The sequence below is a fragment of the Ochotona curzoniae genome, unplaced genomic scaffold (genome assembly GCF_017591425.1).
Source record: "Ochotona curzoniae isolate NIBS_2020 unplaced genomic scaffold, NIBS_Ocur_1.0 contig_64, whole genome shotgun sequence".
In the NCBI taxonomy this organism is placed as follows: Eukaryota; Metazoa; Chordata; class Mammalia; order Lagomorpha; family Ochotonidae; genus Ochotona; species Ochotona curzoniae.
The window spans coordinates 10,632,310-10,657,740 of NW_024466502.1; the positions used below are offsets into that span (position 1 = coordinate 10,632,310).

Consider the following 25,431-nt stretch of genomic DNA (forward strand, 5'->3'; position numbering starts at 1 on the left):
GTTTTTTTAAAGTGACCATCAAGATGCCCAGAACACAGTGGGTACACTGCGGCTGCATTTCCCTCCCTCTGTCCTACTCATTTCCTGTGGTTTAGCTTTGCAGTGAAAGAGAGAGTGGACATGTGAACACAGACCCTGAGTCTGAGATTCATTTTAATGAAAGAAAATAAGCATTTAGTCACTTTCTTTCAAAAACTACAATTAACGCACAAAATTAAAATAAAATAGTAAAGTTCCATTTCAAAGGGTCCGTTTCAGCTTCACAGAGCTTCCCACTGCCTTAATAACACATGCAGCAGAAAGAAAGCTAAAAAATAAAAGTGTCCCACACTTGCATTTGGTAAATGCCAGTGATTTATTTGTTTGTTTATTTATTTAATTTACGGGCCAGACGCAGAATGCATCCTCAAGCGCTGGAGATGGAGAAGCCCAGGAATGTTGCCACAGCATTGCAGAACTTGCTGCTGTTTTCTGGAAGCTGAGAACGACCTTGGTGAGAATTCCAGCCACTTGGAAGGGCCTGTGTTCAGGGCAGCAAATGTCTACCATCCAGCTCTCCCTCCATTTCCCGTCCACACCAGGCATCACTAATTGATCCCAGCCTGTTTTCTCTGTGTGTCTAGATCTGGCGCGTAAAAACTCCTCCTAAGCAAGTTTCCAGGCCAACAGCCATCGACCACAGGCTCAGAATCCTCTTCTGTGACTCTCCCCGGCAAAGTTTACCTTGGAACTGTTTATGAAATAAATGGCTGGAGGGGGCCTGCTTGCTGAAGAAATTAACAGTCCTCACATAACTCTGATGGGAGTATTTACCCTACTTATGAGACCAGATTTCTCAGGACTTTCATTACCATTCATTAGCTATAAATACCTGTAATACCACTTATAAATCATTCTTATCTCTTCATTAATAAGAGCTTCTTAGGGGTCATTATTAGATAAAATACCCTTGGCCAGTTCAAATTACTGTATGTCATTATAATTAATAAAACTGTGTATCTTTATGAATAGTCTATAATTCAGGCTTCTCAGTAATTAGATAGAAATGAAGTTTTATTATCTTTCAATTTCATTTTCTGGAGTTGTGGGGAAATGCAAGCCTACCCCAGTGCAGAGCTGGTGTGAGACCTCAGACAAGCCTGTGTTTTGCTGCTCAGTGTAAAGATGTGCCCAGAACTGATTTCTTCAAAACAAGCCCTGGGAAACAAATGTCTGATTCTTTGGCCCGTGTGTGCCAGCAGCAAAACAAACAGGCCATTATATGTGTGGCAAAGAATGAGATTACAAAGTCAGTGAGGAACAAGGCATGTTATCAGTTGATCTACATTGTAAAACAAAGGCACAAAAGCTCTGTTAATTCAGGAAAAAGTCAAGGTTGTATGGTTCTCAGTCAACTTGCCTGTTTTGGGGAATCATCCTGGATAAAGTTGACCTGTCTCTATTTGCCCCGTGCTTTCCTTAGTGAGTGGCACATCTTCCTTAACGTTCCTGATCTATTCGCTGGTATTATTAGACACTGGCTTACTTTGCTTTCTGTGTCTTTCAATTTGTTGCTTTCAAAATTACAGATTGAGTTGATTAAGGACAGCTACACAAGTTTAAATACAAGTTAGTGTTTATAATGCAAGAAAAAATTAAATTGATTGCAAGTATTTCACAAGTGGGTCTCTATATAGAGTATATTGTAAATTTCAAACAAGCAAGAAAGAATCAAAGAATCACTCTGGAATTTTGTAAGCATTTGTATAAGCTAATCCCATAAATTAGTCTTTGGACCACAAGGAATCCTGAGACCCCACAATTCAATATAAGTGCAGCCGGAGGACAAAGTGCAGTCCTGTCTCCCTGAGCCTGGGAACAGGGTGTGTCTGCTTCCCTGACCTCTGGTGCCGCCATGGAAGACAACAGTGTAAGTGGAATAGCCTATATCCAGGAAGAAGTTTCTTTCCCCTGCCCCCTCTTCTCTTTTCCTTTCTTATCCTGCCACTTTTGATGAGTGAAGACAAAACAAGACAGGTGCCAGAAGTCAGAAGTCTCAGTTGCGCAGCCTGGCCTGTGCTGAATAAAACAGCCTGGTTTCCGTGCAGCTACATGAAGCTACTGGCTCGCAAATCTGACTCTTAATTCCTGGGCTATTCCCTTGAAGGGGAGACAGGAGAGAGCATGAAGGAAAGACCACCGAAGGAAGCGGACTCAATGTTCAATTGCCCATTCGTTTTTCTTTATGAATGAGACTTGATATGCTTCAGAAGCAGCTAATTAGACGAAACATGTTAATGAGGAGAGACGCTGACACACTTTCTCCGTTCTTGGCTTGCTGTTCAGCGCATCCTCCAAAGAAAGCGCTGGAATAGCACTTCTTTGAAAACCATTTCCAACACTCACCTCTCTCTCCAACTGCTGCCCTCCTTGGCCACTGTGCCCCTTCTAACTTCTGTCCCTCTCTCCTGGAAATGGATTATGAACTTCACTGCTGCATCTGCCTAGAGCTAGAACCCGAGCCAGCTGATTCCAGCAGTCAGCCTCACTTGTCCTTGTAACCTAGCACCCAGCATCTAGCAGATGCTGGCTCCTCACTGTGCCTTTGGTGACTGACAAACAAGTAAACAATCTAAGAGCAGCCTGTGAGAAAATTTAAGATCTTGAGTAGTTATCCTCCAGAGTCAACAAAACTGCCACGAAACTGACATATCCACAGAGCAGGGTTTTGTGATCTGCCTTCATTCCTGCATCTACTGTCCATGCCTGCCACTAGCCACTGCAGCGGGGGGTCCCCAGGGACAGAAGATGGGAGGGACTGATGGGGCTGGTGACACTTGGAGCTCACACCCAGGCTCTAAGAGTGGAAGCGGAGTCAGAGGGCAAGTCAGTGACACCTGTGCCTGTGCGGAGGCGATGGGGAAAGGCCACCTGCTCAGAGCCCTGCTTAAGCTGCTTGCATTGTACCTTCCATTAGCACCAGAGAATGTCATCACTGCAAAATGGCTCCATAACACCTGCCAATTCAGGAGCATGCCCACAGATTCCAGCTTCACTGTACTCAAACTGTCAATCAATCAACATAAAGAAAAAAAATAACAAGCCTTTCATATTGCAAGATGGTTTAATGACTGTGTGGTGCCTCGTTCTCAGGGCTTCCACAAACCCAGAGACTTTCCATGCCTAAATCCATCCACTGAAATGTATGGTCTCCTTCTAGAAGGGTCTGAGAATATCTCTGGGTTTCCTACGGCGTGCAGGACAAGTACCAGGCCCCAGACTATCCTCTGCAAAATCAAGAGTCATGGTCAGGACATGAGAAAGTGGCAGATAATGACTGCTGAGACTACTAGAACTGCTGCTGTCTAGCTATGGGGTCTGGGTGCAATCGGACCCCGTGGGCCTGACCCTCACCAAGGAGCCAAGAAAGGCCCTAAAAAGAGTAAAACTCCAGGCATCAGCTGTGTGATGGTGGACCCTGAGGAAGGGGTGACTCTTGGCTATAGAGAGATCAGGACACTTGAGCCAAGTGCCTGCTCCTCACCTTGTCCTCACCCTACGTCCAAACACCTGAGGCATAAGGAAGAGCTTTAACAAAAGCACACATTTTGTAAGTGAAGGTTCTGGAAGGTTTGGAATGTGGGCAGGTTTGCTAAAATCTTACCCATCTCTTCCACCAAAACGGGGGTGGGAGGTGGGGAGGAAACCTTCCTGGGTCTTGGAACACAGGCCCCCATCGTCCCATGTTGCTTTAGGGAAACATCGGAAATTTCTTCTAATCAAGTAATTTCCTTTCTGAGGAACACCATTTGTGCACACAATGAGAGCCCATTTCCTCCTATTTGCTTTTGTTTGAGCAGTTTCCTTTGCTGTGGAATGTATTCCACTCTTCTTCACAGTTATCTAAATCCTCACATCCTTCTAGATTCAATGCAAGACCCATTCAGCTGGAGTCAGGTCCAGCTGGCCTTCATCCGATGGCATACCCCACCTTCCTCTCTTAGGTTAAGCCTTAATTATTAGGGATGAATCCAAACAGGATTAGTCCCAGGGTTCTCCATTGGCTTTTGCCATCCATTCCTGTGACCATATATGGATATGTGCATGAATGACTGACAAGTGTCTTCATGTCACAAGACCATGAAATGAGCTCAACACTTGTCTCGCGCTGAAGAATTTCCACAAACAGCGACAGTGAGCAAAGAGATTTCCTGAAACCAAGAAACCTCTTGCCACAGGAGTCTGGAAGGAGACTCCAAGGGAGGAGTTGCCAAAGCAGCTTGCCAGGGCTGATGTTTTATATACAAAGTGGCTGTTTCTGATTGGCCCCTTTCTGCAACCTAGATGATACTGATCTAATCAATCAGGAGATGAATAGAATGACATGTAATAAGAGGTAGGGATGGTAGTGAGCAACCAGGAGGCCAGAATAACCAGAGAGGGCAGGGATAACCACCTATCAGAATGCAGGGATAACAGCCAATCAGAGGACTGAAGGTGTGTGTCAGCCAGGCATGCTGCAGTCCAGGGATCTGATATTGGAGTAGCCTGTTTTGCATGGAAGTGTGAAAAGTTCTCAATCAGGTTCTTCCGGCTGATTCAGCAACGTCACAGTCTCCCCTCTCCTCAGGGCTCATGGAGAGTTAGGGCATGAGTTTTTTCTTTGCTGTGCTTCTCCTAACCAGAGGCCCCTAGACTCCATATCATTAACTCCTTACTTTGATGACTGGCTCCCAAACACCACTGTTTTACTTTCTCTACATAGCACTGGTGTGTCAGGGACATGGTTGGACTTTGACCAGTACCCTCTGGAGGCAGAGATGGAGGCAACCTTTTGAAAATGATTCATAATCAATTTGGAGATTTACAGACTCTGATTTGGAAAAATCTGAAAATCGTTCTCAAATGTAAGCTATACCTGAGTCTTGTATATCTCAGGGTATCATACATTTCTCTTTGCACTCCCTCTTCTATTTTTTGAGTTTCCTTTTTCAGTTTTCTGTCCTTATTTCTCCCTGTGTGCTGATCAAATGGACTCTGTACAACACTTCTTCCCTGTTTGTGTGTGACCCAGATCTCATGACCTGGAGCTCAGGCAAACACCTAAACTTGTGAAAGCATTTCAGCTGTTGATGGTTCCCAGTGGGGGCTGGGGAGAAGTCAAGGAACATGTGATACTGAGTCTTTGCACAGTCAACTGGGTCACCACGGCCAGGAAGGAAGGGCAGTCTGGCTCCAGGAAACACCTTGAAGCAATCCCTGTGTATTCATTCTCCAAGCAGCGATGACCTCCTTTGGAGACCAGAGCGCCAGAACAAACTGGCAGCTGTCATAGGAATATTTTTTTTTTTTTGCCCCAGAGAAAATTCATTCACTCATTCATTGATTCATTTAATCCTCCAAGTTTAAGTTCAGGAGTTTGGTCCCACTGCGAACCAGTTACCATCTGTCAGAACAATCTAAATACAGCCTGGATGAGGACAGACTCACTTTCAGCTGTGCCAAAACAGCTCAAGGCATGGTCTAAGGTGGAGCTCATTCGGGTGCTCCATTTTCAAACATGCACTGCACAAAACTTTCCAAATGTAGCACAACCTTCCTGTCCTCCAACCACCACTGTTGCAATCATCCTAGAAATACCATGATGCTCCAGTGTCTCACCATCCCACCAACTGCAAACCTTTCCAAAAGCCTGGAATAAAAATCTTTTGTAGCACAGAAAGGCTTCTTGCATTTTGCTAACACAATGAGGCCTCTGTGAGTGACAACATGATATTCTGAATTTGCAGAAATCATCATCATGTTGACATTTCAGTTCTTTCTGGAATTGCTTGTAGGGTCTGTAGCATTCATTGGTGGGTTAATGTCTAATAGCTTCATGTTCCCTCTAGAGACACATTCTCTTGATTATTAGGTACTAGTTGTTTATTCTGCATACTATATGATGTTTTCTTTATCCTTTTTTAAAAATGTGAGTCTTTGAAAAGTGGGTCTAAAAGACGTTGAGGGCAGCATGGTGGCTATCAGAGGCTAGGGGGAGAGGGAGAGAAGCATAGGAAAAGGATGGGTCTGGATGCTAAGTCAGAGTGAGACAAAGAGGCAAGTCCCCGTGTTCTGCTGCACATCGGGGTTACTGTAGGCAGGACGATGCGCTGGACACTCACATTCCAGCAGAAGAAAGAGCTGTCAGTGCTTCTGCCACAAAGCAATAATAAAAGGCTCAGAAATTGAGAGAACGTTTATCTGCATTTGAATGCCGCACCAAGTGTGCATGTACGGAGACATCAGGTAGCACTCCACGCCTACACGCAGTTTACACGTGTCACTCACGGGGAAGAAAGCTCTTTGAATAGGTGACTTCATTTGATGCCAATCATGATGCAGAGAACTGGGGTTGTCACTGCCATTTTAAAGGGGGAAACTGAGACTGAAGTCTGTGCAGAACCAGAAGTTGAAGGGTCTCCAATCGCTGTGCCAGGAGATCTGGGAACAGTTTGTTTCTCCCCAACTGAGTGTTCTTACAACAATTTAGATTCTAGGATCCCACCCTTGACAGCCTAAGAATTTAATGCCTTGGAGTCTTAAAAAAAAAAAAAAAAACAAGTTTCCCAAGAGTTTGTGCAACCAAGGAATCAGCTATTGGAGTAGCGAGTTTTACAGTGGGAATAGAAGCAAAGTATATATAACTCGTTCTCCTCCTGGGGATGCAGAAGGGCAGAGAAATGAATATAATACTTTCTGTGACCTTGTCCCAGGAGTTACAAATCTCCTGGCTTTGGCTGTGGGTATGATTGTCTCTTATCGAGTTTTCAAGTGGGCCTCAGGGGTGAAGAAATAGGTCAATCCATTTTGTGAGATGCACTGTATATTTCATGCAGATGAACATAACCAGAATCTATTTTATAAAAATTAGCAACTGAAGCCTCTTGCAAGTCAGGGTTTTCCAGACAACACCGAGTTCAGGCATTTCATACTTTAGTCTCTCTCTACTCATTTCCTTCATCAATCAAACTTCCCTTATGAAGTTTAAATAAATAAAAAACAAAATCCCTGGTTGAAGAGGCTGGAGGTTAGATGGCCTCCCTTTAGCACCAAAGTATGACATTGCAGAAATATGTTTGCTCCCAGGGAAAAATTGCATTGTGTTTTTATCATAACAGAAAATTCTAGGCTTATTTGGGTGGATGCTGGACTACGGATTTCTGTAAGACTCATGACTGCCAGTTATCAACAGCAAAAGAACACTCCAATCATTCAATCATGCTGCACAAATATTTATTGAGGATCTACTACTTGCCAGACACCGAGTCAAGTTTAAAATGCATGGGGGCTATTACAACAAAGAGACATTTAAAATATTCCATATGTGACATTTCTATTGGCAGTTTCTCCTGTTTAAAAGGAGGGTGCTAGGCTGATGAATAACCCTTTGCTGAAGCTCAGTGGGAGGAAAGCAAGAAGCTAAGGGAAAGAATGAAATAACGAAAGTTTTGCACGGCACTTCGGAAAGCAGCAGCACTTTCTGTCTTTTAGTTAAGCCTATCATGGTGCAAAGCTCAGCTTCCATTAGTAATGGAGATCGATGAAGCACACTGGTCTCTCCTCACGGCCATTATTTTGACTGCAGCAGAATTCATGCCAAGGCCAAGGCCTCTGGGAGCCTCCCTAGAGAAGCATTTCAATGTGAACTCACCAACTTCCTTTCAATTGGTCTCATGTCTTTCACCTTTCCTGTTGCAACAGAATAAGTCCTATTCTTACAAATTTTCCAAAACCGTTCCTTCTTAGTGGCCCCAGTCCATCCATCTCCAGCAGCCTCCAGGGGCTTCAAGGAGCACCAGGTACAATCTGCCAGCCCAGCACCCCTTCCCTTCAAACCTCAACAACCTTATGTTGATCCTGCTTCATTTCTGCTTCCAGAAGCAGAGGAGAAGCCATCCCTCCTTATATAGCCTTAAACAGTCGTCATTTCCCTTCTGAATGGTTTCACTTTCCACTCCTCTTGTGTCTAGCAGTTTGGCTTCCAGCTTAGTACTCTTCCAAAAAGCCTTCTCCCAATGACCAAGGATGCCATGTTAATGTTGGTGCATCCTGTTGCCGGGCCATGTCCTCAAATTTACTGAACTTTCTTTGGGATCTGGTATTAGTTCCCCTGAGCACCTCATTTTGGGGAAACTCTAATCTAGGATCTTGTAAAGAATACCACTCCTTTTCAGAGATCGTAAGTCCGAGTGGTCATGAGGCTGACAATTTCTGCAAAGTGAATTCTAAAATCCCTTGGTTTTCTCTGTGCTGTCAGCACATGTTCCCTTAGAAAATGCCTTTGAATATAAGTAACTCTCCCCCCCGCCCAAGCCTGCGTCATCAGTCATTCTTCTAGGTCATTCTTGCTTCCTTAGCTATTTCAACTCCTTTTACTATTTCAATATCAGTCCTCCACAAAGGAAATCCCAAATAGATGCCAGCTCAGCTCAGCATACTACAGAGGCCCAAACCTGCACATGGGTGAGGACAGTCCAACTTCACATCTGTCTCCTAATGACCAGAACCAAACTTAAACACTTCCCACCTCCTGTGCCTTACTTTGGGTACTCTCCCCTAGGCGGATATCTCCGGGTCAGTTCTGACGCCCTCCCTTTCCCCTTTCCCCTTTCCCGTGGCCTGGATAAACCCAGCCCCCATGTTCAGGCAAGTCACTCCTTGCATCTACAACCCCCAAGGCCTAGTCTCATGGCCAGCACTGCAGCTCACGCCTTCGTCAGGCACTCGACATGTGTAGTTTTTAGGATGAACTCTTCATAGAGTGCAAGCAGCGTCTACCCTCGAGCCTCACATGCTCACAAACATGCCATCGCTCCCTGCTGCATTCTGAATGGAGTTGGAAGTCCACCGTGTGGCCTTCAAGTCCATGCACAACTGCGTTAAGGCCGAGTTCCCCTAGACCACACTCATTCTTCTCCATGGAAACCCACGAAGAAACCTGGCTGTGCTGCCTAAGTGCACACATTACAATCAGGCTCATCTCAGTTTGCCTTCTTCAGGAAGCCTTCTCAACAGCTGTTATCACTTCCCGCAGACACCTCGTGGCATTGTGATCACATGGCACCCCTCACATAAGGCATTGTTTCCACAAGGATGAACGGAACAGAGAAGGTTTGAAAAATACTTTTCTGCTGTAATTTTTTTTCCAATAGCCAAAAATATCTTTATTAAGCAGAACCTCTTCCCTGGTGGATAAAGTCAGGATTAAATGGACAATATTGTGGGACTCTTCCTGTCAAACATCGCCCCTCATAGCACTTTCACACTTCCTGCGCTCTGTCTCACTAAAGCTTCACAAAGCAAGACCACCTGGACTAATGCACACGTGGGAAGCACAGCCCTGAGCCACTGGGTAGCTTTGCCACCCATGGGAGCCCAAGATAGAAGTGGCTTGATGACCTGTGAGCTTTGATTCTCACCATACCTATCCCCCTAGCTCTCCCACTCACCCTCCATCACTTTATTTTTTTTTCAGGTCTGTACTCCCATGAGTTAAAAGGACTAATGGATACTTAGGGTCTACCTGGCAAGAAAGGCAAAGGAAGATATCATCTGAGACCCAGGAACCTGCTTCCTTCCACTCACCTCCACTGTCAAAGAGCCACCATAAATCCTTTAAGCAAAACTGCCCTGCCATAAAATGAAACAAAAACAAGAAGAAAGATGTTTTGCACACGTTGACAAAGCAACCATTATCATTCACCATCATCATCGCTGTTATTAAAGATGGATGATTTCCTCTCCTTTCAAGTTTCAAGCATGACACATTAATGTCCCATGGGCAGGATGCCCAGCTGGCTGTTGGGATGTTGAGCGGTGCTGGGCATGGGTGGAAACAAAGACCGCTGGGGGAAATCCAAGGGCAAGGAGAGAAGCATGCTCTGTTCCCACTAGCTTTCCCTTTAGGTTGTGCTGTGCACGGTACTCAACTAGGTTTTTAATGATCTTTATTAATATTGTTATTAAAGATAGAAAAGGCCACAAAGTTTCAGTGCCCAGCTCACTGGAGTTTGTCCCCACCCCCAGATGAATGAAACCCGAGCGGGGCCGGGGGCTCCCCCAAGGGCTTTCTCCAGCCCAGCTCCAGGCCCAGGCTGCTCCCCTCCCTCAACGGCCACATTTTCCATCAGCTGCTTCCGTTGCTCTGGCCCAGCAGCCCAACAGAAACCTCTCCGGCTGCAAATGCCATTTCAAAGCAGAGGGGGTGGAGGGAACACGTATGTGCGGGGGAGTCATTTTGGGTGTAGGAGGAGCGTCTCTAATTTCCAGTCTTACACATGTGAGGGGAAGGAGGAGGGGAGTTAAGTCCGTCAGCGGCCGTTCCCTTGCTGCTTGTGCGGCTGGGAGCTGGATGGATTCCAGCCACAGCCACTCCGAGGGTGGAGGAGGACGCCATGGCCCTGCTTGGGCCTCCTCACGCCTCGGCCAGGACTGTGCCGCCCCGGTTCCCGCATGCGAGGCCTCTGCCGTGTGAAGAGTGCCACGGTTATTCTTTAATAGCCACATGCCTGCTAGACGCTTGACACTGTATTGAACATATGGTTTTGATTTTCCATGGCTTTTTTTCCCCCCTTTTCTTCTGTTTTTAACCAGTGAGTAAGATGGAGGGTTTCACAATTCCAAGATGTGCTGGCTTCTGCCAAGCTGTGAGGGAAACGCACACCGCCCTGGGTGTGGCCTTCCTGTGCCACGTCCCCTGGGCCCCTAGGATAGCTGGACTGTAGCCGCCCTGACCCCTCTCGACAGAGGGACTCTGTCGAGTTGGCCGGATCAAGTGCACCAGGCCCCGTCGGCACTGTTCCTCCTCCTTTCTTTGCGAATCTATCAAACTGGAAGGAAGACATCCACCGGAACATCAAACAACAATCCACAGCCACAGAGCAATTAAGACCCGACGTGGATCCAGCTAAGAGGGCTCATCTGGATTCCAGTAACTACATGGTTTTCAAGGGTCGGGTGATATCCAACTTAAAAGATTTCCAAAAACTCAACACTACCACCACCCCCAACTACTTTATCTGATCCATTATTTAGTGGTTCTGGGTTACGCGACATATATTTCACCCCGAGGTGAGGGTAGAAAAATTATGCTCCTTAGTTATCATCTGAAAAATCAGCAGTTTTGATGAAAAAGGTACATTTTCAGCATGACCCAGAGTGTGGCTGGGTTCACAGACCATTAATAAAACTAACAGTAGAAAGAGTGAGCAAGAAGGACAGAGTCTGATAGAACAGGGACCTGCAAATCCGTTGGTTAAATATCAACCTGAGAGCTCTCCCAACAAGGGCAGGCCAGCTAGCAGGGGTATGGCTCACCGCCCTCCGCACCCTCCCTTTGTTTGCTCAAGATGTCCCTGAGCAGGCCACAAGGAACGGAGGGAGAAAGGCCGTCCTGGACTCTGGGCTCCGAAGGAGGAGGGCAGGGCAGTGCAGCCCGCTGGGGCAGAGCTGGCACTCATTAGCTCCTTCAGCAACCTTGGCATCTGCTGGTGGCTTTCTGCCTGGAGAGCCCCGAGAGAAACCACCGGCCCAGCAGTGCAGCTAAAATGATCCCCATCTCTGCTGAAGCCAAAAAAGATACAAAAGGAATCACCAAGCAGGTCGTTTGTCTCTGAGAGCTGCCTGGGTGTGTTACCCAAATTGCACAAGTATGCCCATATATTTTCATCTATCCATCTCTACAGGTGCATACACACACATGCCTAAATCTTGATCTGTTTGTCAGACTATGGTCCTTGTGAATAATTTTGCAAGCCAGTGTTCAACATTTGATCATATATTTTTCCATCTACACCCCATGTGGTTGTAGAAGCTGGTTGCCACTCTCCCTCAACTTGAACTTCATCCATCACCTTCCCCTACTATGCCCAGACCCGGCCAAAGCTGAAGTAGACAGTCTCACTTCTGTTTTCATCCTAGCTGGATCTAAGTTCAACCTGAGTCCACCATGGGTTAACAACATGGCAAAACTATCAGGAAACTCAAGGGTGCCTTTGGTGACATAAGCAAAAGTATTGCTTTCTGAATAAGGAAGTGCTAGGCTGGTCTTGTCAGAAGAAGCTTGACACCATTAAATATACTAAGGGTCTTGCCTGCTGCAGAAAACTTCTACCTGCTCAGAGATATTCCAAGGATAAAGAGTAAAGGTCATGAGAGTCACACTGCACTTTGGCATGAGGCAGAATTAATTTTCTATCAACTTGCTATGGTTTGTGTTTGTCACATGCTCACGGTTGTTGGGTCAACGGGAAAAGACATACACCAGCTCAAAACTGCCTATCAGGTTGCGGGTAGAGGGGTAGACAGGAACCAGGGCAGACAATCCCTTGGAGGCCTGCATGTTTGTGACATTTGTGGATTGGATGGATCCCAAACAAGAGGCACCGTCAGAATCGTGTGTAGTGGAAGAAGTCCTTCCACCAACTCCAGAGTGTCTTCCCATGCAATCCATTCAGCAAGTGCTTGCTTGAGTTCCTAGGGCAACTGAGAAGCCACTGAAGGAGCAAGTCCATGGGAAGCAAACAGTTAAGACTCAGGCTCTCTGCTGGTCCCAGCAGCCCCAGAGGCAGCTTCTTTCTTTGATCCTGGCTCTTAATTGCAGCCTGGTTGCACCAGGCAACTTAAAAGAAACAGGGAAACTAGAGCTAGGGTTTGTTTTGTTTCTGAGGGGATGGGGCTTGTGGTGGCTGCCAGGAACTTGAAAGTTTAGGGTTCTAGGATGGCTTAGGAAGGAGGAAAGAAGAGTTCCTCTCCCCCACCACCCCAGCCCGCTCTGAGATCTGCAGAGAACTCCAGAAACAGCAGCCTCCAATGTGTGCTATTACATCTGGATGGCAGGTACAGCCTCAGAAGACAGAACAGAATGTGGGAAAAGAAATCAGGCAGAGAAAGAACTAAAGAGAACTGCAGTGAGAGATGATTGGGGGGGCGGCGCTGACAGCAAAATTCTTGAGCAGCTAAAGAGAAGAATCACTGGACACTCTGAAGCGAGCGTGGAAGTGCCAGTGAAAAGAAAGCAATACTGCTAGGACTTTGTTGTGCAGTGGCTAAGCACCTCTTCGTGGCACTGGCACGCCATACCAGTGTGCTTGGTTCAGGTCCCAGCTGCTCTGCTTCCTATCCAGCTCCCTGCTAACACACTAAGGAAAGAGCACATGATGGCCCTGCTACTTGTGGGAGACCAGATGGGGTTTTTTGGCCCACCTATGACTGTCTTATGGTCATTCTGGTAGTGAACCAGCAGATGGAAGATCCTTTTCTCTGTCTCATCTCTCTCTGTCCTTCTGCCCTTCAAAAAATAATAATAATAATAAAAATCCTATAAAAGAAATTAGCGTAACCCAGGGAAGAAAACTGGAAGAAAAGGGATTTCTGAATATTCTAACCAGGTAGCAAAGTCACAGAGCACATTAACAATAAACTCTGACCTATGATACCTATTTGAAGTACCCAGCAGCTTAGATCCACCCAGCTTAGTCAGTTACATCCAACACACATATTGGTATACACTCAGGCATACACACACATGCAAGATTTAAGAATAAGGGAGAGGCCAAGCAATCATGACAAATGATGGATACAATGCCTGCAGCATCCCTTCTCAACTTACAGAGTCTACTTTGAAAGGAGGGACTTTCAGCTACAGTTGGACTCATGCCTGCACAAGATGCCAGTGATTGGATCTTCCTGTTCTGTGTAATGATGTAGCAAGTCCTGCTACTAACACTTACAACTGGGGGAGGCGGGGCAGGGGCGGGGAAGTTCATCTAAAGCAAATGTCCTTGGGTTGCAATGGGAGCCCAGCTGGACAAGGTCTGGGGGACTGCCTGCTATAACCACATGAGCCTCACTCCCTGTGCTCTCACTGAGTGGCATGTGACTTTGGCAGGGAACTCGATCCCTCTGAGCTTCATCTTCTTCCGGAAAAGCTTTCACTCCATTGATGGGCATAAAGCTCTCAGCAGAGGGCTTGCCATATAGTAGGCGCTCAATCAACTCCATAAACATTTGTTCCTTTTCATTCCTAAAAGGTTATTGGTGAATTAAAAATGCATAAAAATACTGACCATCTGTGCAGAGACTAAATGGACATCTGAGGAGGGACAACTTCCTCTAAATCAGTTTAGCTCTGCTCCTGCCTCTAGGAAACAGGTTACGTGTGGTACACACTGACGAACGCAGCACCCAAGGGGAGGACAGATGGGGGAACACCAGATGTGAGACTTGCAGCAGGGTCTGGGTTGCCTACCATCAGGCCAAGCATCACCCTGGAACAAACTTTCAATAATGCCTCCATTTAGATGATGTGCCTTTAAAGACAGCATTTTAAAACAATTGCAATACTTCCTCTGGCCTCTTCCTGTTCTCTGAAGAGAAGAAGAACAGCAAATCTGCATGTAAGGGGAATGAGTGGATGGGTGAAAGTTCCCAGAACTGATACTTGGAAGATGTGAGGATTGAGGTGACTCCGTCAAACGCCTACACTCCAGAGAGAATCACTATCTACTAAGGGGAGGGGGTGAGAAGAAAAGGAATACAGGGTTGGTTTAGATCACACATATTTCCTAGAAAAAAAATGTTGCTCTGCAACAGATGCGTAAACAAGCATACCTGCTACTCCTAGGGACTACAAGCAAGCCTCATGGGGACTGTGTAAGGGCCTGTGTGCACACAGAAGTTAAAGACCCGCGGAGGGCTGTGGGTGGCCACCTAACTGCAGGACACTGCTGCTGTCTCTGTGCCTCCCACCCAAGCAGCGTTGGTGTGAGACAGGCCTGCTGTGTTCAGAGGTGGGTCCAGGCCACGTCCTCACAAGAACCTGCACCCACATTCACACCAAGCACCTGCTGGATTTTAGAGCGTTCTGGATGAACCCCCAGCATCTTCACTCTCACGGGAGCCTAGTGATAATGTTTCAAGTTACTGTTCTAGTCTATGTACTTTGAGACAGATGTTGAAGTCTTGATGATCATTGGTTTTAAGTGCTCTGCTTCTCTGCTTGGTTATTAGTGAAAATGTATTTTTAAAAATCAGCTGCATATAAGATATTACTATGAAGGTTATTTTATCTCCCTTATATTTTGTGGCTCTCAGCATGACCCTGAATCAATATCTGCCTCTGAAAGCATCATTGCCAGAGACTTCTACCAGGGAGGACAGACAATAGCCAGCAGAATAGTCCAACGGAGGAGGCTGTACTATCTTCCCATGGAAATCATGAAGGTTTGGGCCACGATGCATGCAAGATTAGTTACTCATTGTAAAAGTACTTAGTAATTAATTACTCATTTGGACCCTTTGTATTTACTTTCCTGTTTCACTGATACTTTTTATTCTCTTCCAGGCCCCTATGTGGTCATTTTCCATTTGTATTTGGACTTCTTTCTCCCATGAGGTCATGCACGCCCATGGTTTTAACTGCAACGCACATAGTTGTGTTTCAAGCTTACGTTTGCTGCCCAGGGCCTATACTCCACGTTGTCAGATGTCCAGGGGATATTTCCATCTAGACGTCCCATCACTGGTAGGAACATGAATTTCAGAACTAAAAGCTCATCACCTCTCTCATTTCCCCAACTCTCTTCTCTTTAGTAGATCCCTTTTGAGTTTACTCCCAGGTCTGTCTGAATATTCCGGACCTCTCTCTTGCTAGATGCTCTCATGTCATTTGACATTGGTATTTGACATTGTCACCTGCTTCAAGATGCCTTTGAGATTCTCTCTGTGACCTCCATCCTCACACAGCCATGCTGATCCGACACCTTTCTGTACCATAACTGGAATACTGCAGATGTTTTCCAATGGCTCCCTCATCTCCAATGTCAAGTTTTTCACTGTCTCCTATACCACACTTGACATCCAGACTTCCTGGACACACATTCCTATCAGAAAAAAATACATATTTTTTAAGCAGAAACAACCATTGTAAGGATGGTTATTTATTTATTAATGTTAAACTAGCATAACATATGGTTTATACTTTACCAAACATACATCAAAATCGACATTTTAAAAGGATATGCTAAATAATATATAAGCTTAAAGATTCCTTTTCCTTGCTTTGTAAATAAGCTTGCCCTTGGCCTGGGGTGTAGACATCCCACATTAGATATGCTGACCCAGAGTTTATCCACTGAGAACCACAGGAAGTATCTGTCCCCTCACAAAGCCTTAGCCCATTACATTAACCCTAATGCAGCTCTACTTGCCTGAACTCTCTGAACATGTAAGATGACAGGTAGTAACTCATCTGCATATTATATGCCTCACCAATACTTTTAGGAGTAGCTTGCATTTAGGACACCAGAAATTCATAAATGTAAAAATAAAACAATCCAATATCTTCATTAGCATAAACTATCTTCCCCAAATTGTTAGGGTTGGGCTCTATTTGACTGTGCAGCATCCATTATGAGAAAACTCCAAGTGGGGCTGCAGTGTGACCTCCTTTATTTCCTTAACCATCACAGGCAGGAGTCCTGTGGGCATGAGGCCTAACTTTCTGTTTAGCTAATGACATCACTTCACATCCTTCTGACTCAGTTGTGACTTATGTGTAACATGGGGGCCAATGGACATTAGGAAATATTTAAAAAGATGATACAAAAGCGGAAATGACATGTGCAGGTAAGAAGTTACCATGAGCATCCAATTCCGCGTAAACTAAACTGTATGAGTGGGACTTGCAGAATAATCGATCTGCTGCCCCCTTGAGCTGTTGTTTATTTCTTCAGACGCATAGCTTTCATTTTCTCCATTTTATATGTTCATTTGCAAACACGACATCCTCTGTGCACAGCATCTGGAGCACCATGGACCTGAGTGTGGGCACTGGTTCTGCCGAGTACAGTTGGGGGGTTGTTCGTGGGTGCTGTGCAGCCTTGCAGAACGTCCCTTTTTTTCTTCAGACCAGCTGGGGACTTTCCTGCTCTTCCTAGATTCAAACTGATCTGTGTAAAGCACCAGGTACATAACACACAGTCCCCAAAATGTTAATTTCTTCACCCCCATTTTACCAACCTTAAGCAAACTCAATGAGATGATGGGAAAATGGAATCCTTGGAACCATAGTTCATTATTGACCTAGATTTATCCCCAGGCCTTCAGATCATTTACAATGATTAATGAAATTTACATTCTAGACGTTCCTCTCCGCTATGTGATAGTCTGGGGTGTGGAGTCAGGACAGAGCTGTGTCGCCCAATTCCTTCTAGGCCATCGAACCTCAGAGAAGGATGTCGACCAAGCCCTCTTCTTACTCTGCCTTAACATCTTGGTTACCCATCAGCCCAAAGGTCCTATCTAAATGTACATGGGGTCCTGTTTGAGAAAGCTTTTGGGGACAGGAGACATGCATCCGGACCATGCCCCCAGATTTAAGTCAACTAAAAGCTGAGCAAAATAAGTGTGCGGGACTTTGTACAGCATAGTTTTTAACACATCCCCTAGTACACCCTTGCCAGAGTACCCTAATTTTAGCATCCCACTCTGGGTTTGAACTCTTCAGTGAGACAAAGCCAGAGAAAGGCCTCTGTAAAGCCAGGAGCAGGAACCATGCATATGTTAATGAAGTCGCTCTAGGCATTAAAGTACTTACTTCTTTTCTTGTTGATAAGTATCTTGTTATCTAACAAACTGTTAGGGATAGGGACCAAACAAGCATCCCCAACATCACTTCTCTCCTCCCCCTTTCCACCGCCCAAGGACAGCAAGTAACTCGGCCCAGATGCTCCTGGACCTTGGACTTGTCCATCTGCTTACCAAGACCCAGCCCCGAAAAGAATTCCTTAAGCCACACGCTCACTCTCTTTTTTCTGCTAAATGGGCCCAGAAGAGCCATGCTAATTGTGATGCATGAAACAAAATCACAATTTTACATTTTATAAAAAAGGGACTTTTTAAAAAGTAACTGCTTTCAGGAAGAACAAGAAGGGAATGTGATCCTGCTGGGTCAGGAATCAGGTTTGTATGTGGGGCTGGGGACTGCAAGAGGATCTCACTGTGGCTCCCAAGTGTGGGAGAGGACTCACAACTTGCTTTTGTTAACAAGCGGGCACGTAAGGCCTTCCCAGCAGCCGCCCGTGTTCCCCAGCCACTCCAGAGCTGCAGCTCGACTCGCTGAGACTCGCTAATTGCTCTCAGTCGTCTTCAACCTTTTTAGATTTTGTTTTCAGTGTTTTCCTGCTGTCTCTTCTTGCATCTTTATATCATCCAAAAAAAAAAAACACCTCATAATGATAAACAGAACAGACATGAAGAAAGTATGTACGTGTGTAAATATCTGAAGCTCAAAATTTATTTTCTTGTTTTCTCTCCCACCATAAAAGCCAAAACTGTGGCAAGCCTCGCCTGACTTTGGTGGTTAACAGTGCTAAACACCTGTTCACCAATAGCATTGCCATTAAAGTCTGGAAAGACAGAATTTTGCACTGTTCGATTTTGCACACATGCACACTCACATAGGCAGGTGTTAGCCAACAGACTCAATGTTCTAACAATATAGCAAGAATTAGAAAACCCAAGAGATGCCGAATAAACACTTGTTGACTGACTGATGGAATATACCAACCCAGCACGCCTTACACAATGTGATGTGTTCCAAAGCACTGAGGTGAAGCATCAATCCACTCTCATTTCCATGTTTTCCTGCCATTTTGACCGGAATAGTCCCGTTGAAAAACTGCCCATCAACCTTGGAGTCCAGGTTCACCACAGCAACCCTGGGGCCTTTACCTTGCACACCTGTTTTCACGCTGAGTGATGGAGGCAGGGACTGTTCTGCATAAACAGAACTGTGCATTGTGCAGTTGGGGTCCAAGCTCTGCAGCAGGCCCAGCTGTATGTCACCTTTGCCTCCTCACTGTGAATATTATCACAGCTGTGGAGAACAGTGTGTGAGCGATTTCAAAAAGAAAAACAAAACTCAGCTAAGTAGAAACTGGAGGAGGGGGAAAAAAATGGAGTATTGTAGCAGCTTTACAAAGCCTGGCTGTCTTCCTGCCTCATTCTTAGTGGAGGAACCAAAGCAGGAAACATGGAGCCCCTTGCCCCATGCAGCAGGGCCATCCCTGCCCACCAGCTGAATCCACTATTCCAGAAAAATGAGCTGGACTCAGGACCCCTGTGCCTCTCTTCCCATCTGCTTCCTGTCTTTCCTGGCTACATTGGGGGTTGGGCCTCAGACAGATTGTGTGCTGGGGGCGGGGGTGTCCTCTCCTATCATGCCCTTGGGGTTCTATGCTCACCTGGCCAGACTTCTAATCTACCACTGTCTCTTGACTTGGAGCTCTGACCCCTCTACCTTTCCCTAACAGCCCTCCCCTCCACTGCCCACCTGCCGCCCAGGGTTTCCAGCATTTTAAGCCTGACTCGATAGTGACAACTGTTTCTGTCCTCACCAGTTCTGATATGCACCTGTACTTGGAGATGTCAAAGACCCTTAAATCATATTTTCAGCAACCAACATGTCTTGCAGTTGCAACAGCTTTTCATTAATCAAAATCCTTTACTCCTTGCCACATCCTCCTACCTACTTGTATACTGACAATGTGCTTCAGCGTCCTGGCCAATGTAAACAAATCCTAAGTCCTCCTTCCCGTGGCTTTTTTTTTTTTTTTCTTTCCTTGTTCTCAGTACAAACATGCAGGCTAACAGGAAGAGAAAAAATGCATGCTGGGTTGAATCTACTCATTCTAGTATAAGGAATTCTCTGAAGCTCATGTTGAAATCCTCGTCTCCACAATTCTTGCCTGGAATCTTGAATACCTGATCTTGAATTTCTATGGCGCTCCCTAAGCGCGGGACTGGCTGGTAGCCATGTGATATTGATTTGTTTTCACCATAGCAACGGCAAATTGAAACAACTAGCCAAGAGAAGGCAGGCTGGTAACCAGGAAAGCACACAACCACTGTTATTTCACAGGCACGTTTTTCTCCCCTGTTCTTATCTTCTCTTATCCATTCCGCTTTCACAAATACATTTAGGAAAGTCATAGCAAAAAATAGCATAAATGTTTCGGTCACGGCAAGGCCCGTCACTGCAGTGGTCTGGCTTGCACAGTCTCTAACGTCTTACAGTAGATTTATGGAAAGAAAATGGAAATAATAATGCTGCGATTTCCTTGAACGTGATATTTGTTGATCTTAGGATAGATATCTGTAGCAAATTTACATGAGCACAAAATAGGGCGCAGGGCTTTAGCTCCCAGACTATGTGCCTATGTCAACACCTGAAGGTATTTGTAACAGTTTCTTAATACCAAGCTTTGAGCTCTTTGTACTTTAAACAGCTCATTGTGCCAAGAGACAAACAACTTGTGTTTTTCAGCACAAGGTCAAGGTCTTTCCAAATGCTAGAGTGCTAAAGGTGAGTGGAGCAAACATTTTTCAGTTCTGGGAAGAGGTAGAAAAATGGAGAAAAGCACTTGTTCAAAGCTACGTAGGAGGCAGAGGGAGACACACATCAGCTTTGGGAACTCCCAAGAACTCCGTTGTTTCCTAACCAAAACGCTTTTCTCCAGGCCCCCAAGCCAACAGCAACCTTCTCCTCATCTTTCCACCCTCTGTTGCCACCTGTGACACTGAATGTACAACCTATAGTGCTGTAATTTCTTTTCCAGAGACCATCTGTCCTAGGATGTGGGGCTTTTAAAAATATACATATAAAAGCAGCCATTCCTACCATCCACCATCACTAGCCATGAACTTGGCAGCAGAACCTGGACCTCTAGGAGAATCAGGACTGCGACCACAGGGATTGTTCACCCGGTAGCAATGCTGGCCTGAACCAAGGGGAAGTTAGGCCAGAAAAAAAAAATAAAAACCCATGCTCTTCCCCTCTGTGCTTTGGGGCAACCCTGCCAGTAACCTTGCAGGATCCCAGTGCTGACCCAGTCGGCCAAAACGCAACAGCTATAAGATGTTCTATTTAGGGGCGGTGGGGGGTGGGTGAGGGCTGGAGAGGACTTGTGTAGGATTCACAAAGGACCAGCTGAAATATGAAGACATAACTCCCGTCCTGCCAAGCAGGAGTGAGACTGTTCCTGGCCTGCACGTAAAGAAATATTCCTCTCCACCAGCTTGAATAAAAGAACACACAGCAGAAATAGTTGGGGGATGACGTCAGAAGTTCTGGGCTAGTGTCCTGCGCTTCTCCTTGAAAGTAGAAACAGTGAGTCTAGAAGGATCGACGTGGCACGGCCCTTGTAGAAACCAGTGCTTCTGCTGCGCCTCTCGGAACGAGCAGGAGATCCCCCAGAAACTTCCTCTGTTTGAAAGATTACAAGACTCTCCCCCGCCCCCCGCCTTTTCTTTCCTTCTCTCTCTTTCTCTGTATCTCTCTGCTTTACTGTGCCCCAAATACATACATCCCCCAAGCAACAAACATCTTTTCTCTCAACCTTTGTCTCGGCAAGGGACATCGGGGTCCCTCCACGCATACTCCAGTGGTGGTGGCGGCGGTGGTGGTTAGGCAAGTCAGAGCTTTTTCTTCGCTTCAGTGCTCGCTAACTATTCTAAAAATGTTACACATTTATTGTAAACACATGCTTCCGAGGCCTAACAAAAAGCACAGTTTCCTCACGCCTGGCAGAAATTTACAACGGAAAGGGGGGCAGAGAGAAGTCTTTCACAAATGTATCTTTTTTCCTTCTCCCCGGGGCCAAATGTGTTAAAAATAAATCCCCTCCATCATTTCTCGGCAAGAAAGTTGATCCGGCTGGGCAGAGGGAAAACTCGGGCTTTCCAAGCGAGCCTGCTCGCTCCTGAAATCACTGTGCTGGCCGTGTGTTCTCATTAAAAATGCATGGAGATCACATCATTGCAGTAAGCATTCTTCACCCAGCTTTACTCCGGGCCGGAACAGGTCCACTTTGAAGCTGCAGACAAAGGCTCGGACATGCCACAAGAGGAAATGTAAACATCGAACCCTGGGCTGGAAAACTTGCCAGAGAGCCCCCCCTCCCCAGGTCGGCACTGCAGAGCTAGGGGGCTCCTTCAGTTCCAAGAAGTAGACATATTTTCAGCCAAACCTCCAAACCGTGAATATGAAAGCTTTTGTTTTTGCTTCGCTTCCCACCCCCCCCCCTTCAGTCTTAATCGAAAAGTCTGTTTTCACATAATCGGATCAAGGTAAACTTTTTCTCTTCTGGAGCTAATGATAGATAGCAAAGTGAAAAAGATTTTTTTTTCTAGAATAAGAACGCTTCAAATATTTCAAATGTGTATGTTTCAAGATAATACATGAATCTATTCTTCGAATAAAAACTCCCATGTCGCGCCTCACCCGGAACAACCGGCATAGATTCTAGCTTTGCCATTGCTTTTTTTTTTCCCCCTGAAATCCAAATGTTACGTAAAACTCTAGGGTCCCCAGCAAGTCTCACATTTGAATTAGTGGAATCCAGTTTTCCTGACTTCCCCTAAGCAACACACAAGGAATGCAGCACACTGCAGCAAACTCTTTAAACATTCAAAAAAAAAAAAAAAAAAGACGGGGGGGGGGTGTTGGTTCTCCTACCTTGTTTAGCTCTGCCTGTCTTTTCCACGTACAGTAACCCCAGGAGCATCTGGCAGAACCGAGCGGCCGAGGCTTCTCCGCCGCATCGCGAGGAAGAAGGGTCCGCGTAAATAGTTCCCGTCCCCTGTTTATTGTACTCTGCGCGCCGTTTGCCGTATCTGGAAAATTTTACCTTCAGATGATGAAGCAAAGACAGTCTAAACTCTGTTGCTGTAAGCGGCAGCCCTTCCTTCAGACAAATCCCACCCCGCCGCGGACGGCCAATCGGAAGCCAGGTCGTCAGCCCTCCTCGTCCGAGCCCGGCCCTCATAGGATGACTGACACAGCAACACGGCGGCTGGCAGTGCCCGAAAACAGTGCATCCATACTGATGAAAGAGGAATTTCCCTCTCACAAGAAAGCAATCATAGCACCAAGACAAAGTGGCACGTAATTGGCAGAGCAGAGACTAGAGTGGCTCCACAAACACCCCCTGGAGCCAGCCCGCCCCAAGCTGGTGGCTGCGCTGCAAATACTTCGGGAAACACAAAACTCCAAGGGTGCCCAGGAAATCCAGTCTGAGCCTGAACCTGGAGTGCTCAGCCTGTCTGATGACGTGTGTGTGTGTGTGTGTGTGTGTGGTGTGAGCGCATGTGTGTTCGTGTATGTGATGTGCTTATTTTGTTTTTGAAGAACAAACAATTCAACATCGGCCTTGGAAACTACTACCTTACAAAAAAACCATTTACATATGATTTCCATGATCGAGGGCGAATGTGCTAGCCTGAGTGCGGGTTCAAAACGCAAACACGTTTACACTCGGAGCAGGCACAGTTGGCCTGTATAACATCTGTTATTGCAGTGGTGAATTGCTGGAGCCCATGTATTTTGCGTCTAAGTTTTCAGACCACCAGGGACTCGGTGAGGGAACAGGCACAAAGCAGTCGGTGTCTATACATTACCCTTTTTGAGCTCTTGGCAAACACCCACAAGAGGATTAGGTGTGCCTTCCCAGCCCTAGATGCCGTTTGATAAATGCCATGCAATGGCCACATTGTCACTAATGAAGCAGTAATCATAGGAGCTGTTTACTGCTGAATACACATGGCACGTGATCCGAGGGGCACCAGGAGGTACTCCTCCAACTGAAGATCTTCTGGGAGGTGCTGGGGTTCCGGGAGACCACGCAGGGAAAAGAGAACTCGAGGGGATAGTGAAGGGCGAGGCATTTCCACCCAGCCCCCCAGTCAGTGTTTTTGCATGCTTTGAAAACAAAAACGAAAACATATGGCACTTAGAAAACACAATAAGCACATATTTTCCTTCCACTGAAAACAAGATTTTAAATTAAAAAAAAAAGCAATGAAATATGATGGTTACATGACTAGACCAAAGCAGGAACAAAGCTCCTATTCATCAGGAAGGTCGAAGCCAACACACTAACTGCTCAATGGCTCAGCAGTGAAGCCACAGGGTGAAACGTAATGGTTTTATTTTGGCAATAGCATCATAAAGATTCAATAGTTCATCTGTTTCTTTGGACATATTCTCCACCAAACAGCATACTTTATTCCCTTCCCTGTTTATACTTGGCAATATTTTTGTTTTTCATTTCCATGTAAATGTTTCAAACATCATAACTTTCAGGCGTTCACACATTGTAGGTTTTCTGGAAATTTCAATTAGCTTGGTTGTCAAACAGGTAGCAAATTATTTTGAAATACCAACATGCTTCGTGTGAATACGTGATCCCAGGTTTGTGATCTCTTCTGCATCTCCCTGTGGTTTTGACTTTGAAACTACCATTCCCTTGAATCTCATTCCTGAAACATCACTCAAATTCATTTTCATCCAATAAAACTAAGTTACGTTTTATTTCCCAGCCTGTCCCGCATACCAATCTATTACCTAGATAATACAAATGCTAGTAAGATGGTCCCTGGAACTCAGCCCTTCTCTATTTCACCTTCCTGTCTTGCCAGACCGGCTTTCCCAAATCGTGTAAAGTCATGTAAATCACGTGGCTTTCCCATTCCAGTGCTTCTCTATAAAATCCAAATTACAGACTTGGAAGACCAGAAGGCCTTTCCCTTTGTACTTATCCTTTTCTCCATTGTCCTGAAGAACTTTCTGGTGGAGTCATGCTTATTCCTTCTTACTCAATCTTCAGACAGCTCCGACAGAGAGAGAGAGAGAGAGAGAGAGAAGGACAGAGAGATAGAGAGAAGAGATTTTTCCATGTGCTTGTTCACTCCCCAAAATATCTCAACACTCAAGGCTGGGCCAGGCCAAAACCAGGAGCCCAGACCTCAATCTGATTTTCCTGTGTGTGTTTCCCATGTGTGGCAGGGAACCAAGTACTGGAGCCATCACCTGGACTTCCCAGGGCCGGATTCAACCCAGACACTCTGACATGTACCACAGCTGCTACATCAAATACCCAGCCCTCATGTCCCTTTCTGCTGTCATGCCTTCTCTGTCTGTGTTACCATCTCTGATGTTCTCTTTCGCAAGTATACTATCCTGCTCACCCTTAGGTTGTCTGAGTTGGTCTTTCCATCTCAAAAGTCAAGGTTTATGTCAACATTATGTGACAAAATGGCAGAGTGCCTTATTTGGCATATGATAAGTGTGCATTGGATATCACATATTGTTATTTCCATATTGATCTTTGCATTTAGCAAGATGTCATGGATAAACTTGTGATTTCATGACTCCTACATCAAAAACTGGTAGAGTACTTGTCCAATTGCACAAACCAAAAAGTTTGGCATTCTGTCTCGACCCTTCTTCCCAACCACTCTTTGAAATCTGTTATCAACTCTGTCAAGTTGAACATCTGAATATTTAGAAATATTTCACATGGTTGCATCTCTATTAAATCAGGCTTGTCCAAACCATTTCTAGTTGGTGTC

General features: G+C 45.6%; 1 protein-coding gene across 21 annotated transcripts in view; it reads right to left on the reverse strand.

The window, feature by feature from the left end:
* MBNL2 (muscleblind like splicing regulator 2) overlaps positions 1-23,690 on the reverse strand; it is a 150,298-nt gene extending 126,608 nt beyond the window's left edge. For 16 of the 21 annotated variants that reach the window (XM_040991226.1, XM_040991221.1, XM_040991224.1 and 13 more), the window contains exon 1: positions 22,538-22,736. The gene's annotated coding sequence lies outside the window, so the exon portion shown is untranslated. Of the gene's footprint in view, positions 1-22,537; positions 22,737-23,569 lie in introns of those variants that run through there. The other 5 variants (XM_040991216.1, XM_040991209.1, XM_040991204.1 and 2 more) reach the window with 3 other exon arrangements.
* Positions 23,691-25,431: the final 1,741 nt, after the last annotated feature.